The sequence below is a fragment of the Physcomitrium patens genome, chromosome 16, assembly GCF_059467195.1.
Source record: "Physcomitrium patens ecotype Gransden chromosome 16, ASM5946719v1, whole genome shotgun sequence".
Taxonomy (NCBI): Eukaryota; Viridiplantae; Streptophyta; class Bryopsida; order Funariales; family Funariaceae; genus Physcomitrium; species Physcomitrium patens.
This window is the reverse complement of record NC_143425.1, coordinates 8,503,919-8,519,519: the sequence shown is the minus strand read 5'-3', so window position 1 is coordinate 8,519,519 and position 15,601 is coordinate 8,503,919. Positions and strand designations below refer to the sequence as shown.

General features: G+C 38.4%; 1 non-coding gene across 1 annotated transcript; it reads right to left on the bottom strand.

The window, feature by feature from the left end:
• Positions 1 to 3,324: 3,324 nt before the first annotated feature.
• LOC112293809 (uncharacterized) lies at positions 3,325 to 12,377 on the bottom strand. The gene is made up of 10 exons (XR_016507062.1): positions 11,250 to 12,377; positions 9,619 to 10,028; positions 7,889 to 9,084; positions 7,316 to 7,620; positions 6,710 to 6,978; positions 6,411 to 6,589; positions 5,380 to 5,714; positions 4,997 to 5,251; positions 4,414 to 4,838; positions 3,325 to 3,833 (listed from the first exon to the last, which is right to left on the bottom strand). It is a non-coding gene; the product is annotated as an uncharacterized LOC112293809 (transcript).
• Between the last annotated feature and the right edge of the window lie 3,224 nt (positions 12,378 to 15,601).

Below are 15,601 nucleotides of genomic sequence, written 5' to 3'. Positions count from 1 at the left end.
CAAGATCCTTGTAAGTAAAAACTTCCATGAAAATTATTATTGAGCATGGACTGAGGCATGTGAATAGTCGATTCTAGCATAAAAAGGTGTTTTGAACACAATGGTGAAGTTAGATTTATCAAAAAATGTTTTCTTGACTGCTTACAAGAGCCATCAGCCTTGGTAACGAAATTGGCTCTTGGATGAATGAAGGCCGTAGATCTAGATTAGAGATCTTAGAAATCAAGGGTCGAGATGCAGCCACCCTTCTACGAGCCTCCACTTAATTGTACAAGAGAGGCTGGGTTTTCCAAGCCCTCTCTTTCTCCTCTTTTGGGTGAAGGACAAAGCTATGTCAAAATTTGGCCAAAATTCTAATCTTAATTTTATTTAGATTTTAAATCTCATTGCAAACCTTGTGATTGTGTGTGTATGGATTTTGAATTGAGAAGGATGGTCATTAAGTTTTAAAATATGCTTCATTGAGGTAAATAACTCCCTCAATCTTTCAAATACCCCAAGGGTTTTAAGGGCCTCGGATTTTCCTCAATTAGTCACTCAATTTCTTTTGTTTCAATTTGAAATTCCAAGTAGTTGTAGCTTTTGTTGTTAGCTTTCCGACAAGATAGTCTCACTTGTTTTGGAGTAAGAAGGAATTTTTGGTAAATTTTGCAGTCAACTGCCTTTGCAGTTTGGATCAATCGAGTTCGGAAAGGTATTTCTCAGTGCCAAATAATTGGTTTCATTTGAAATTTTTGGAACATTAATTTTTATAATTCAAGCTTTGAAAAGCACAAGATTTGTTGGATTTGAAGACAATCTGAATTTTTAGTGAATTTCTAAGTGAAGAGGGTTGGTCGCCATGGTAGTTTGGATCACTGAACTTCAAAATAGCAATTCTCATTACTGGATAATTAGATTGCAACAATATTTATTGAATCAAGAGCGCCTTTAAGTTAGCCTTACAACAAGCTAAGAATCATTCAAATCAAAGCTAATTAAAAATTTTGGAAAATTTTGGAGTAGAAGGGGGTCATTGCCTTCAATCCTTGCGTGTTGTCAAGGTACCTTCACTTTTACCTCTCTTATTTTATTTTTACTATTATCTTCATAGTGACTTATAATCTCCACATTTTACCTTTTAGCTAATAAATTTTAAGTTTTAACTTTTAACCTTTAATATTCTCACTTTAACTTTTAACTTAAGTTTTAATTTTAACTTTTAAACTTAATATTTAATTTTAACTTTTAACTTTAAATTTTAATTCAAACTTAAGTTTTTATACTTATCATAAATTAATAATAATAACCTAGTTAATTATTTTTACTATGTTTTCATAGTAAATTTTATTTAATATTTTAATTTAATGTCAGTAATCATTGCTTGGAAGGTGTTAATTTGAATTGAACTACAAACATCCACATTTAAATTAACTCAACAATTTCACAATTAGGAATTCCTCTATTCCATCCCCTGAACCTGTTGTATGGCATCAATTTAATGAGTAGTGATTTTGGGGCTCAAAATGATGCAATTGAACAAGATAAGAATGAAAAATTAGATAGAAACATAAGAATTGTTAAGCATGACATTAAACAAACATTAAAAAGATTAAATATTAAGAAGTTACTAATATACTATCTCCTTAACTTTCTTTATAAAAAATAATGCAATATTCTAGATTTTTGAAAATTCTTTTTATTAGTAGGATAAAAAATCCTTCTACAAACTAATGCAAGTTTATATAACTTGAACTGAAAAATTAGAGTTTTATTTTTATCAATTTTTTTTCTTTTTTTTGATAAAACAAAAAATAAGGTTATTATATGATAACCTAAAAATAACTTCTACTCTAAGAAAGTTTATTAGCTAAGCAAGAAATATTAGTTAAAGAATTATAAATTAAATAAGTTCCTTTTCTATGTACATTTGAATATATAATATTTTTTAAATTTTATATGAAAAAAAGAAATTTAATTTAAAGATCATATATAGGATTTTATTTCATTCAATTTTTTTAAAAAATATTACAACACTATAATATTAAAAATCCATTTTTAAAAAATTATAACTTTATTGATAACTTATTTAAGGTTCTTGACAACTTTTGAAACTGAAAGTATACAATCCATTTCAAAATAAATTATTATTACAAATACTTAAATATAATCAAATCTTTTTCATATATTTAATAGTATAAAATTTTATTTTTTTAATTGCATAAAATATTTTAATGAAACAATAATATCACACAATGTAAATATTAATTATTAAAATATTTAAAAACCTACATTCTTTTCGCTTATCAAATTGAAATATGTAATTTTGACTAATTAAGCATAATCTTTCTTACAAAAAAAATATTTATTATATATATATATATATGAATTTTAAATAATAAAAATAAAAGTTCATCAAATATTCTCATTAATAAAAAAGATTTAACTCCCTTTAATTTCGGATGATTTTTAAAAAAACTATTCAACTTTGGATTTCTTAATGTGACTTGATTAATTTAGAAAAATCTCATAATATTTGTAGAAGTCATACATCCCAATATTTAATATTAATTTTGATTTTAAGAATTAATAAAGGACTTGATAAGATATATTTAGCATTCATGTATTACAAGAAAATTGTATTCAACATAATCCATCAACCTTGCCATACTTTTAATTGATAATACACAATGACTTGTCCATAATCCACAATCTACAAAAACTATGGACCCTAAATGTGAACTCAATAGGGTTTCAAATAAGGCCTTTTTGGGTAATATTTCACTCGTGATGAGATCTCAAAGTATTCTATCATATTTTGAAATATTACTTGATACTTCACCAAATCACCCACCTTTCAAGGTGGATAATTTTAAAATTGAAATATCAAAAGAAAGTTCAAAAATCAAAAATATCAAAAATTGTGTCACTTGCCTAAGCTCTCTTCCCTCTTTGACTCCATACCAAGGTAGTAATAATGTTTGAGTCAGGGGGTAATATCAATGGGTAACAAATTTTGAATTAATATATTTTGGATTTGATATTTCAAGTGATCCTAAAAATATCAAGTGTTGAATCCTAATTATTGGTTTTGCAAAAGTGCCATGTTTGAAAACCCATAATGGGGGAAGTTTTGAGGCTGGTGTTGATTAGGAGTTCTACATGTTTAGATATCTCACATGGACACAATCCACTTTGTGCTGTATGCAAACCCTCAAATCTAACAGAAATCAGGACATCTATTGTACAGAATTAGGACGCTCAGAAGGTTGTTACTGCTCAACGCCCCAACATCAGAGTTGAACTTAAGCAAGACAACCCACTTCATCTTTGTCAGATGCAAAATTAAAAGCCTGAACAAGTTTGTCTATTAAATAAATCAAGGTTTTGATTTTATATTCGACTAGAAAAAAGGCTTCTACGAACTGTTAATACTGAGGTTCACTAGCGATCGTCTGGTACCGTCAGTAGTCTTTGTCAAGAACCCTGTAAAAGTGAGTGTATCCTTGTATTTATAAATACATATATATGTGTGTGTATATATATATATATATATCAAAATGTTGACGGTTCTCAACACAAGTATTTTGTTGGAACAACTACGCACTCTCAGGACTGAAATCTAACACAGGGACAGGACAGTTCCAAAATTCTTTCCCTTGTATAATGTGCACATGCTTTTGATACCAAATGGGACCAAAAATGTCGGGGTGCTCCATCTCTAGTGAACCAGAGCAGTGCACCATTTGCAAAAATATTGCAAGTTTATCTTAATAGCAATCCTGAAGAAGGTGGATTACTCGCTTTGGAAAGTCCGCAGTCACGCCATTGTCTCATACAGGAAATTCCCAGGCCTGCATACTCGTAAAAGACAGTCATGAGGTTCATGAATTTTTTAAAAGTCGGAATGAAAAATAAATAAATAAATAAAAAGTTACAACTATGACCAGTATCTTTCACAACGAGATCAATTCATGACTTGAACTTCATTTAGGGGGTATAGCACGTTGATGGTAACACTTAAATTCTTTCAGTTGTGAAGCACATCTGTGGCACAAGGAAAATCATGTGAGCAAAAACTATGCGCGTATCGTAGTCTTACATGCTTCAGAATTGAAATGAATGATTAGTCTATCATTACCCTTCTTAACTTTCAGCTGATAGTTAAGAAGGGAGTCTAGAGGAAGCCCTTATCGGATTAGAAAGAAATTCTACAAATATACTTTTGACGAGTACATAATTCAACCAATACAATTTTTGGTTTCCGCAAAGGATCTACACAGTTTCCAACAAAAAAAGCTCTGAAGAACGGATCAAGTTGCTCCGAAAATCACTTGTCATAAAGCAATAGGTTTGCAAGGATTCAAACAGAACAAAAAGCGGGAAGCACATCATATACCAAAAGTTCATAGGTTTTAGTATTTTTCTGCTTACATTAGATTGTTATGCGATTCATAAATGGAAGGTGGACCACCGCCATATGGTCGCAAGGCCTGGAGCTCAGGATATTTCATATCAGGGCTATCCACTGTGCTACCACCACCACGGCTATTGTTGTCACCTCCTGAATCTGCTCCAGTGTTATGCTGCTGCATGAATTCTACTGGAGTATGTCCGCGTTGTCCAGCTTGATTGCTTCCACCATCACCCTCCTTAGGAGAATCAATCAATGACATAACTGGATGTCCAGACTCTAGCTGACCATTACCAGTTAAATTGTTCAAAGAGGAGTTTCCAAAATGGTTCGACTCTGTGCGTGGTGTCTGTCCTGCCATGCTTCCAAGCATCCACTCAGGGCTTGCTATGTCACGGGGTATTAGATTTTGGCTTGACGGCGAGAAAACCTGCGCATCATGCTCCTGAAATATTGCGTGCAGTTAGCTTCCAAATTATGAATTATGACCACTCGATGGAATCACAAACATTCCAAAAATGTCGGCATTCTTGTTCTGCCGATCGTAACGATCAATGACGACCAAGTTTAACTTGTTAATAATTTTATCGAATGATCACATACCTGAGAGTTGGAAGAATTGGCTGACGCTGAGGTAATACCAGATTTTGAATCTGTAGACATAAGATGCTGATGATTTATAGTCCCTTGTCTTCCAACCACCTGAGTCAATTCTGATCGGGGGTTTAAAGGCCTCAGCCATGACAACGGAGGCTCCATTCCGTTGTAAGTTTGACTAGACATTGTTTGGCTTCGTCCCATTTGACCTCCTAAGAAGGAAAGAGAAAGTTTGGGTCCAGTCTGGCCTGCACTAACTCCCTGCATCCAACATCAATTCTTGAAGATCAGATGGATATCATGATTCAAGTTCGAAGAGGTGGTATTAAGATCGCCATGAGTGCTGTCTATGCCTTTTCAGAAGTGTAGTAATTACACATCACAAGTACCTGAAGATGTTGATACAAGGAATGGTCTTGACCATGATTATTGGCTCCACTCATCATGGACATTTGCCTCTTTGCATTCTGGAGCATGAGAGGGACTGGTGACATGGCAGAGAGCAAGGCCTGTGATTCGGAACCAGCCAGGGACTGAGAGCTCATCTGCATTCCAGAATGAGACTGATGCAGATCATCGCCCAGTCTTCTTCCGTATCCCTGACCAGAGGAGCGCAACTGCAGATTGTTGCCTACGGATCCTGGCTTCTGATCATCAGAGTCATCAAGAGATACCGAGCTTGGCGAACTTTTACTCTTTTGTGACATGATCATAGATTTTGAAGCTGAAAGCGACACCCAAGTTCAATTAGTCATTGATTTTAAACTATATGAAGTTTTAGAAATCGAGCCAAAGATCATGATTGACTTCCCGAACCCTGCAATTTATTCAAGAAAACCTCAGCTTATTTGAGTACTTTTCTTTTCCACAAATGACAGTGAGAAGTATAAATTAGTTATTGTTGCTACAATCAAGCTCGTCACATCCACTCAGGATTTCTGGTGTTGTTGGGTTTGATTGATGAATCCATATTGTTAGTTCGAAAATCTACCTAATCTAATCTCGAACAAAATGGATTTTTATCTTTCTGAACAAAAGGTATATTGGTTTTGTTATCAGCTTGGAAAGAGATGCTCTAAACGACGTCAGACCACACACAATTTTGATATGGGGGAAAACTTCCCACTTCGTTGTAGAGACTTTGATCTATTGCGGCTATTTAAGTATTGAATTTTCAAGTTAAATAACTAGTGGCTATTTCTACCTCATTTTTACCCGCTTGGACCATCATTTCCACCAACTTTAGTTCATTCCTAACGTACTACCTAATCCCAATTTTTTATACTGAGTATGAATTGTGATCAGTCATATCTGCACTATCTTAATTGCAATTGTAATTATTAAAACACCCTGGAAAAGCATAATGTTGTGTTCATACAACGGCCAAATTTTGTTCTCTTGATTGGTAGGAATTTCTCACCGTTGTTACGGTTACAGCCTGGGATATCGTTCTCTCCACCCTTCAACCCCGTAGATTCAGCCGTTGTTCCTCCAGGCGTAGCTGTATTCGATTGTGGCTTTCGCCGTCGTCTGTTGTGGTCTGCTAGGCGCTTTCTGCAGCTTCTTTTACCGTCATCGAATTCACCTAGCGAATGAAACCTGAGTAGATGAAGAAATGTGAGTGAGCTGTCCCATGATGTAATGATAGCATGAACCTACCATAAGAAACTTGCAAAAATTGAACAATCACGTTTCAAAATAACTTCCTAAATGACATACCTACTGCATTGCTGACAAAACCTTTGAGTTTGGCCCCCAGCTATGACGTTCGGAGCTTTTGAGTGGAGCTCACAAACTTTGTGACGACGATGGTACGGCTTGGCCAGGCTAAGATCGAATTTGCAACCTTCTGCTTGACACATGGGTGCTATTGACCCAGGTGATCCTGCACGGTGTCGCTTTCCAAGCCGATTTGTAGCTGTTTCTTCGGTGGAGAAGTAGGTTCGCACACCGAGGTTAAGCCCGATTCGGGCATGTCCATCATTGACCTTTGTAAGATGCACATTTAAGTTAGATTTTCAAATTCACTGTCACAAAGAGGTGTATGTTTTACCATTCCAGACTCCTGTAAGTTTTTTGAATTATTTATTCCTTAGGAAAATTCTAATACGACTAAGTAAAATCATCACTTTCCACACAAATGGACAGCTATATAGATACTTTCGAACGATCTGTAAATATTCCATTGTACAGTTAATTTGCATCCGGACAGACATGCACCCTGGCATGAGAATTTGATTGTGGTGGAGGTGGCAAATATTCTTAGGTACATGGAAACTGGCTATTTAAAAGTAGAACTCATTAATGTAATCTACGGTCTCATACCTCCTCTCTCTTGACGTGATGATCGTGCATTCCAACTGCAAAGAATTCGCGCCGACGTTGATCATAGCTGCGAATATCATTGTCAAGACCTGCACCACTCGTGGCTGCAAGGCCTGGGATGCCAGACGGTCCAAGAACATTGTGGAGGTTTGATGTTGCCGGGAGCTGCGCAGATCCGTCTAGAGATCCAAAGCTCCGGATCCCTGCAGAACTGTAAATTCCCATGTGATTCTGGGTAAAGTTGGATGGTAGGCCGGCGGGCAGCATATTGATATTGTAGGAAGCTCGGAGACTAGACATTGTGCCTGTAAAACGTTTGAATAGCGTATCAAGCTCAGCAACCTCAGCAACATCTGAGCAGGTGGAACTACCCATGATCCTCAGCTAGTCTCTTCATTCCGCACTAATGGTTTAAGACGTTACTAAAAATCGCAAAATAACGCATGGAGCAAAATAAATTTTGAAAATCAGTTTTACTTGTGGCTGATAACAAACGTAGAGGCAGCTGTGAGCTGGTAACCGAGTTAATTAATTACGTTCAGAAATGTTATGTCATTACCGACAGAAGAGTACCTGTAGATATTTGATTCTTCATTCGATCTCCATCACCGCCGTCAGTGGATGTTATGTCATTACCAGGATGCTGTGCAAGAATCATTGGATCCCACTCCCACTCTAAGCGATTCGCACTACTGTACTGGCTTGTGGCCTGATCAAGTGTAACGACTGCACCTGGATTATCCCAATTCTCTGTTGACCAGCTGTGGCCGCCTTGCTGCTCGTTGGTATTTGCAGAAGGGTTCATCCCATATACCACGAAGGATAGTATTACAAGTGTCTTCTTGATAACAAGAGACAGTTGGATGACAAGATTGAGTGACAGGGGAGAGAGAACACGCCAAATAAAGATAACCTGTAGACACACTCTAGAAATTGCTGAATAGATTGTCAGATAACAAATCTACAGTAGATGTAATTATACTTTTGGGAAAGTATCACATGTGCAGCGAATGTTAAGGTTGCAAACTATCTTGTTGAGTCCAACTGGATCCGGGTTGCCCGTTTACTCCCCCAGTGAGAGGATTCACCCAATCACGCTGACCCTCAGATGTACTGACCATGAGAATTTTTTTTAGAAAGATCCAACCCCTAATTATGTCGATGGAAGCATAATACGATTGGCCGAAATAGACTTGAGCGGGGTTCAATAATCTTCTTGATATATTTCACCGCAGGGGAAGTACACTTGAAGCTGGTTTGGCTAAATTCACCTACGTTGGTCGCCACTGCGTCTTGATTGAAGAGGAAAGTCTTGCTTAGAAGGACAAGTCCACTACACGACAAGTTCAAGAGCACCATTCACCTCTTCAATACTCATCTGTTATCTGAGTTGCAAAGAACTGTCACATTATCCTGCATGGTCTGGTGCTTGAATGGTTGAAACATTGGTAACAAAGTTTGCCCTCGCCGAAAATAGTTCAGGACTATGCGGAAGTTGTCTCGGCAGTAGACTTGGTTGCACTGGTGGAAGAGAAAGAAGAATAAGTAAATGGAGCAAAGAGAGTTGGCCAGCCACAAGAAAGGGCTTGCTTATTTCACTAAGCGACGGATGTAAATTCGGTTGCATTGGTGTATCCTCTTTACAGTCATGAATCGCAAGTTACGATCCGTGCACAAAACGATCCCTCGATCCAGTGAGCTTAAGATTCAGGTAAGCAGGAGACCTCCTTTTATCAATAAGCTGAAGGGGTAAATATTCTTGATCAAACCTGGCACAACCACAAAGACTGGCACTGATGAGCCAGACATTTTGATGACCACAATCCCGCTTCAAAACCACAGTGCGCCTCTACAGCTGCAATGCCAGTGCCGCTTCAGAAGCATCGAATATATCATGTCATCAGCTGGATAACTACATTACTAACATAATTCACAGTCCCATTGAGAAAGTCTAGGACATAGAGCTTGCAATAACAATGTATTTGCATGTTAACGGACATCTGCGAGTGTAAACATTATTCATGGTTTTCATTTCAATAAGACGCTCCTACAACTCTCGCAAAAAGAAACCTTGAGGACATGATATTGATCAAAGCCGTCAACAACCTGAATTGAAGCAGAAAGATTTAAATATCAACAAGTGGTAAACCAATGGTTTGATATTTAAGTATACGTGGACTAGTATCACCACTCATTAGGCGGCTACGTCCTTCATGTTCAAGAATTATAAGCACAAGCAAGAATACAATCTCCCCCAAGAAATCATGCATACTTCATATGATACAACGTTGTAGATGACATACCGGCACAGGCTGCTGGGTGCAGCTACGCGTTCTTAATTCACTGTTCAGGAAGCTTGAAATACAACAGAAGCCTTTCAGCGAAGACTACAGCTGCAATTTCAATCCCCCAAACCAACTGGTTGAGCAGTCACTGCGATGTATTGGGGACACTTGCATTCCGAAATAGGACTCCCAATTTCATTGGTAAATGGGTTGAACGTGTAGTTTTGCTGGCCGCTTTTTCTGAACTCTCGTCTCCAATCAAAAGATGATGAACCCAAACCCCTGACAGTCCCACTATTGATGTAGGTCACCGCCAAAAGGAGCTGTTCTCACTTGTAACTCGAAATCAGAGGAGAATGCACGCCTTTCCACAATATTTTTTTGTATTCCACAGTGCACTTGATGAATCACGCTTTCTCCTGAAACCTCTGTTGGCCAAAGTGTAAACCAAGAGAGGCACCAAAATATCAGACTCTGCATCAAACTGTTTATAATCTCATTATTTTGACCAAGATGATAGAGCTAAGTAGAAATCGTTCATAATACTTTCCTGACAGCCGCGATACTTCCACTACTTCCCTCATGTTCTGAAAATTATTTTCTCAAATCCGAATCGATATTCATTCTAAATCAGTTTCCCATCACCTCTAAGGTTTGGATGATGACTTTTGCTCGTGTATTACTCTAAAGTCGATGTGCCTGAGTAGTAGGCACCTCTGCGGTTAACGAATAAATTGAAGCAGCACATATGAAATATTTATTTCTCATTCATCAAACCTAGACACATACAACCTCCAGCTAATGTCGAGTAGCTCAAAGATAACGAAATTCCACAAAGTTATGACTTGTCTCTTGAAAACCGAACAGAAAGCCGAGAACAGAAAAGAAAAAAAAAGGATCCTTGGGTATTCTTCCTCTAATATCGTCCCGACAACATGAGCGGTCTATGACAGATACTTGGAAAGTGCTCAAGTACGAAACTAAAATCACAAGCACCGACAGTAAACACGGAAACAGCAAATTTGGCGGGCTTTAACGCTAAAGTGTCTCAACAAAGGTACGGTAGATTGCTCTCAGAGTCCTACATTAATTTCTCTACGAGATATGTCCCTGCAACTCGCTGTAACTTTGAAATGTGGAGGGAGATGTCTCATCTGATGTCAATGAACAATATCATTTTTATTTTGTTCAATTCAAGGTACTGCTTTCTTTGAAAGTCATAATCGAGACATATTATTCTATCATGTTACGCTTGTTGATAACATGCCACGCAGTACATAAGCTATAATACTCAATAGCTGGGAGTTATTCATAGCCTCCATTTCGTGTCATTCGTGTACCAGCTTCCATTCAAGTAGGCTTTCTAACGGCAACACATGAATTTCAAAGCCTGAGGTCGAAGAACTACCCTACGTGACGGAACCTCCCCTATTAGTCGATGTGCTGATCAATCTCTACTATTACATTGCATGAGGGGTTGACCTATGATTCGTCATTCAGCTTAGGTTAAAAATTCTTAGACCATGAGACCAAAGCATGAATGACTTTCGTTAATGATTGATGACAACAGCTAAGTTCGGTCAACCTCTTGCATTACTTCAATCAGAACAGCAGGGCTGCGGCTCAAACCTTCCGATTGATCACCTTACCTGTTTGAGTACGCCGTCACTGCGAACATCTCCGAATCCAATTGGAAGTGCTTTTGAACCAGCTGTGGCCGCTAAATATGAGCTTAGACGTGATATCTGTGGTCTCTGCCTCTAAACTCAGGATCATACAGTAGAGTTTCCTCAAAATAATTGAACTTAGCAAACTTAACCAACCAAGTAACAAGGAGCGACCTACTGGCGCTGCACTCCCCTAGTTTATCTTTTCTAAAACGCATAGCCTCCATGAAGTCTCTTGTTCTACATCTCGGCTTTTACGTCGACAGTCTGCTCACAGGAAGCTCGCGCAGTGCCAAAATATCCATGGTTTTCACGCTGTCGTCTTTGATGAAATCTTCAGCCAAAACCAGAAGCTAACCTGAGTGAAAGCAATCCTTTCTTGCTGCCTTGACACCCGTCCTTCGATACAGGAATAACCACTGGTTCCCGAACGTCTACACAATCTCGATTTGCCTTCAACCCCTGGCTTCCACCTCAACTACCAGATACCAAGTTTGTCGAAACAACCTGTACAGACGGCAAAGTGTCAAGGCTGAGCAAAACTTCCACTCTCTTCGAAGCTCCGTTCCTGGTAAGTTGTCACTCGATCAGAGACCTCAAACTACCCCATGAGCTATACTATCATCGCAATCGCCAGCTTCCCGACAATTCCGAAAGAGGTTTGGGGACAGTCCCCTAATGGACTAGTCCTGACTCTCTTCACTTGCAAGTTCCCTCTCAACTCTACTCACTTTTCATGCATGAAAGTTCCTCCTCAGTTTTCCTCTCTCTGGCACTTTTACTCTTCCTAACACACTCCACTAAACCAACCCTACACAACCTGCCGCGGTTGATCCTCGAATCCGAGACTCAAGGTCGGGTACCACTCCCCGCAACCACCCCCCCCCCACCACCACCACCACCACCCCCCTTTCTACAACCATCACCTCCTTCTTCTCCTTCGTGCACCAGCAGAATCCCCCTGAGAGGCAAGTGGCTCTAATGAAAGACCTCAACCCGCGAAAGAGACGTCAAAGCTGCAGCACTGCAACTAGTACCCTCAAGGCACCTCCCTTAATGGTAATTCAAGCCCCCAGGCTAAGACTAGTCGACGGTTGTCCTCAGCCAAGGTTATGATCCTCAAACACACTACACACACACACACTTACACCATGTTCAGCAGACAGTGCGAAGACAGGAGGCTGCTTTCACTACTACCGTACTCCCTTCCTCCGAGACCTGGCCACCACCACGACCACCACCACTCCCCCTTCTGATTCTACCTAGACCGCCTCGAGAGCAGGCAATGTGCGGCCAACACAGCCACTAATAAGCAACACCAAAAACCCTCTCAAAATTCCACCCCTCGACTGATCTCGACCCCCACTACCCTACAAAAGCATCCCAACAGCCCAGCACTACGCAAATAAAAACAACGACGCTCCTCTAGACACTTGCAACGACACCTCCGTTCTCGTTCGGTCTACACTCTTCTCTCCCTCCTTCCTGCGCACTAGTAGCCTACACTCATCAGGCCCGCGCACATTACAGCCATAAGCGAGCAAACTAAGTATGATCATCATCGTCGTCTACACGCTGCCCCAGCTCACTAACAACAGTATCATACATACCGGTCGTGAGTTGAATGAAGGAAGGCAGCATCCAGTGGCCCCCAAGGCTGGCTGGCGTTGGGCGGGGTAAGGTAAGTTTAGAATAGAGCGGGGGCGGGGCTGGGCAGGCGTGAAGGCCGGGACCTGGCACTGTCGGGATTACGTCACCACCTACAGTATAGCTACTCTAGCTATGTTGGTCGGAACGCTCTCTTTCTTTCACGAGCCCTCCCATTGGCCCGTTCTCATTCTCACCTCCGCTTCTCCCGCTGATCCAGGTACCCCCTCCTTCTGTACCCGCCTCCCTTTGTTTCTTTTTTCCCACATGGGGTAAAACCTCTGGCCCGGAGTAAATTTGACCAAATATCTAGAGGCGCGGCATAGTAACTTGGATCGTATAGCTACCCCCGCCAAGGGTGACTGACCCCCTTCGGGCGGGTGAAAGGGGGTGAAAATGACCATGATGGTAACAATCAGTTCGATCCTTCGATGGAAGGGAGGAAGGGGGAGGGGGGGGGTATTTACTCGTGGCTCTGCAGGGCTGGCAGGCAGTCAGTCGAGTCATGTTTATGGTTACTTATCAATGAAACCATTGCTTCGGTACCCTTTGTCCCCTTTCTCGGAAAAACTAAAAGTTAAAGTTGAAGTGAAAGGTAAAGGTTCGGGAGAGTGCTGGGGGGGGGGGGATATATAGCCTTTCATGGCACAATGTTTTTTAGAATGCTATGCCATGTCTTTGAATGTAATTTTGATTTAATTTGCTTCGATTTAACTTGGATTGATTTATAACTGCCACAATTATGTAAACCTTTTTATTTTCTATTTTTATTACATGTTCAAGAAGGGAATAAAATAGGATATTTTATTTTTGTGCTTTAATTCATTTGTTTTATTTGTATACAAATTAATAATTTGTCTATTTCAATTTTGCTTTGAACGTATTAAGTGAAGAGTTTGCATGACATTCAATTTGCCATTATATTTTACCATTATGTACCCTTCTTGCTCATTAAGTTTTAATGTAACCTCAATATAAAACAAGGTTCAAATTTATTATTGGCAAAAAGTTATGGTTAATATGTCTAAAATATGTTTTTTGAAAAAACACATAATAATATACAGGGATATTTACTTGATTTTATATATTTCATACGTTTATCTTAACACAAGCTTTTCATATGTATGCAAAATTTGTGAATTTACATGACATTAATAGCAATCTGTAATGGTAATTAACTATCTAGAGTTTGCGAGGGTTTCTTGCTTTGAGGGGAAATTTTCATTTTTTTATTTTTATTTTTATGTTTGTTATTTTACTTGTTAAAAAATATTTGTCACTTGGAATGCTCTACATAATCTTTATTTGCTAATTTTCTTAGTATTCGCAAGAAGAAAAATATAAAATAATCGAAGCAAAAAAAATGAATGATATTAAAGTACTGCAAAAGAAGAAACCCAACCAAAGGAAAATGTTTACAAATGTCACAAAAAAGAAAGTGAATATGACATGTGTAAAAACTCCACACACAAAAAGTTAAATTTTTAAACTGAAGAATGGAGTTAATTATTCTTCGATGTATTTAATTCTTTTTTTAAGGGCAACCGCTACAAGAGACATGCATTGGTTGCTTTTTAGAATGAATGAATGTGTGCTGCTGGCGCTGGTGGATGAACATCGTCAGATGTGCGATTGATGGATGGATGGGTGGATGGATGAATCTGGAGCTGGGCATTGCAAGAAATTGGATGAGGGGATGGATGGATGGATGGATGGATGGATGGATGGATGGTTATTTTACTGAGCCACCCAGTTAGTTGTAGTTGGCTTTGTGTTTGTTCCATGGGAATCTGTTTTCTGTTCTTCATATCCTTCTCCAAAATAATAAAAGTCTTATAAATAAATAAAAGTCTCAGTGGCATCCATGCTTTGATGGATGATGGCAACAAGGTGGATTCTGTGCATGCGACCAGATGTACCCACTAACTTTTATTTATTCATATATATCTATATATATGAATGTGAATTATCTTAGTTTTCACTCTAATTTGAGCTAGCTGAGTTAGATTACCCCATTCATTTTGGAAATACATGTGTATATATACATATATATATATATATATATATATATGTGTGTGTGTGTGTGTGTTTAAGGTGTTGCTAATGCTAGCACAGTTTTTGGTACTGAAATGTGTTGCATAGATGGTGGTGTCAGTGGCGAAAAATGCGGTGATATTAGCAGTACCCAATAGACATATATATGACTCTTTGTTTTGTAAAGAACTCTAAAATTTAATATTGTCATGATTTAACTTAAACAATTGCAAAAACACGTATCCACATTTCTCTTGTACTACTTGATAAAATAACAAAGTTGTTTTTAAAAAAAGAGTTAAGAATCTGTTGGACCCCTGTGAGCAAAATATAAATAAATCTGTACATAAAAAGAATGAATATTTATTTCTTTTGCAATTGATACTTTAAAAGTCGAATGTAGTGAGTGGCAAGAATGACAATTTTTGATACAAAAGTGTTATTTCAATTTGTGTTTACATTTATTGGGTCACAATATGAGAAATTATACTTCTATCTCCTTGTTTGATATTTGGCAGTAATGAATGAAATTGAATACAAAAAATGTGAACTCCTAACCCTCACAAAGAAAGTAGAAGTATGAATACGAAATGGAAACACAGACTCAGTGAATTGAGAGTTTTTATCACTCTTCGTGCATCTTTATTGAACAG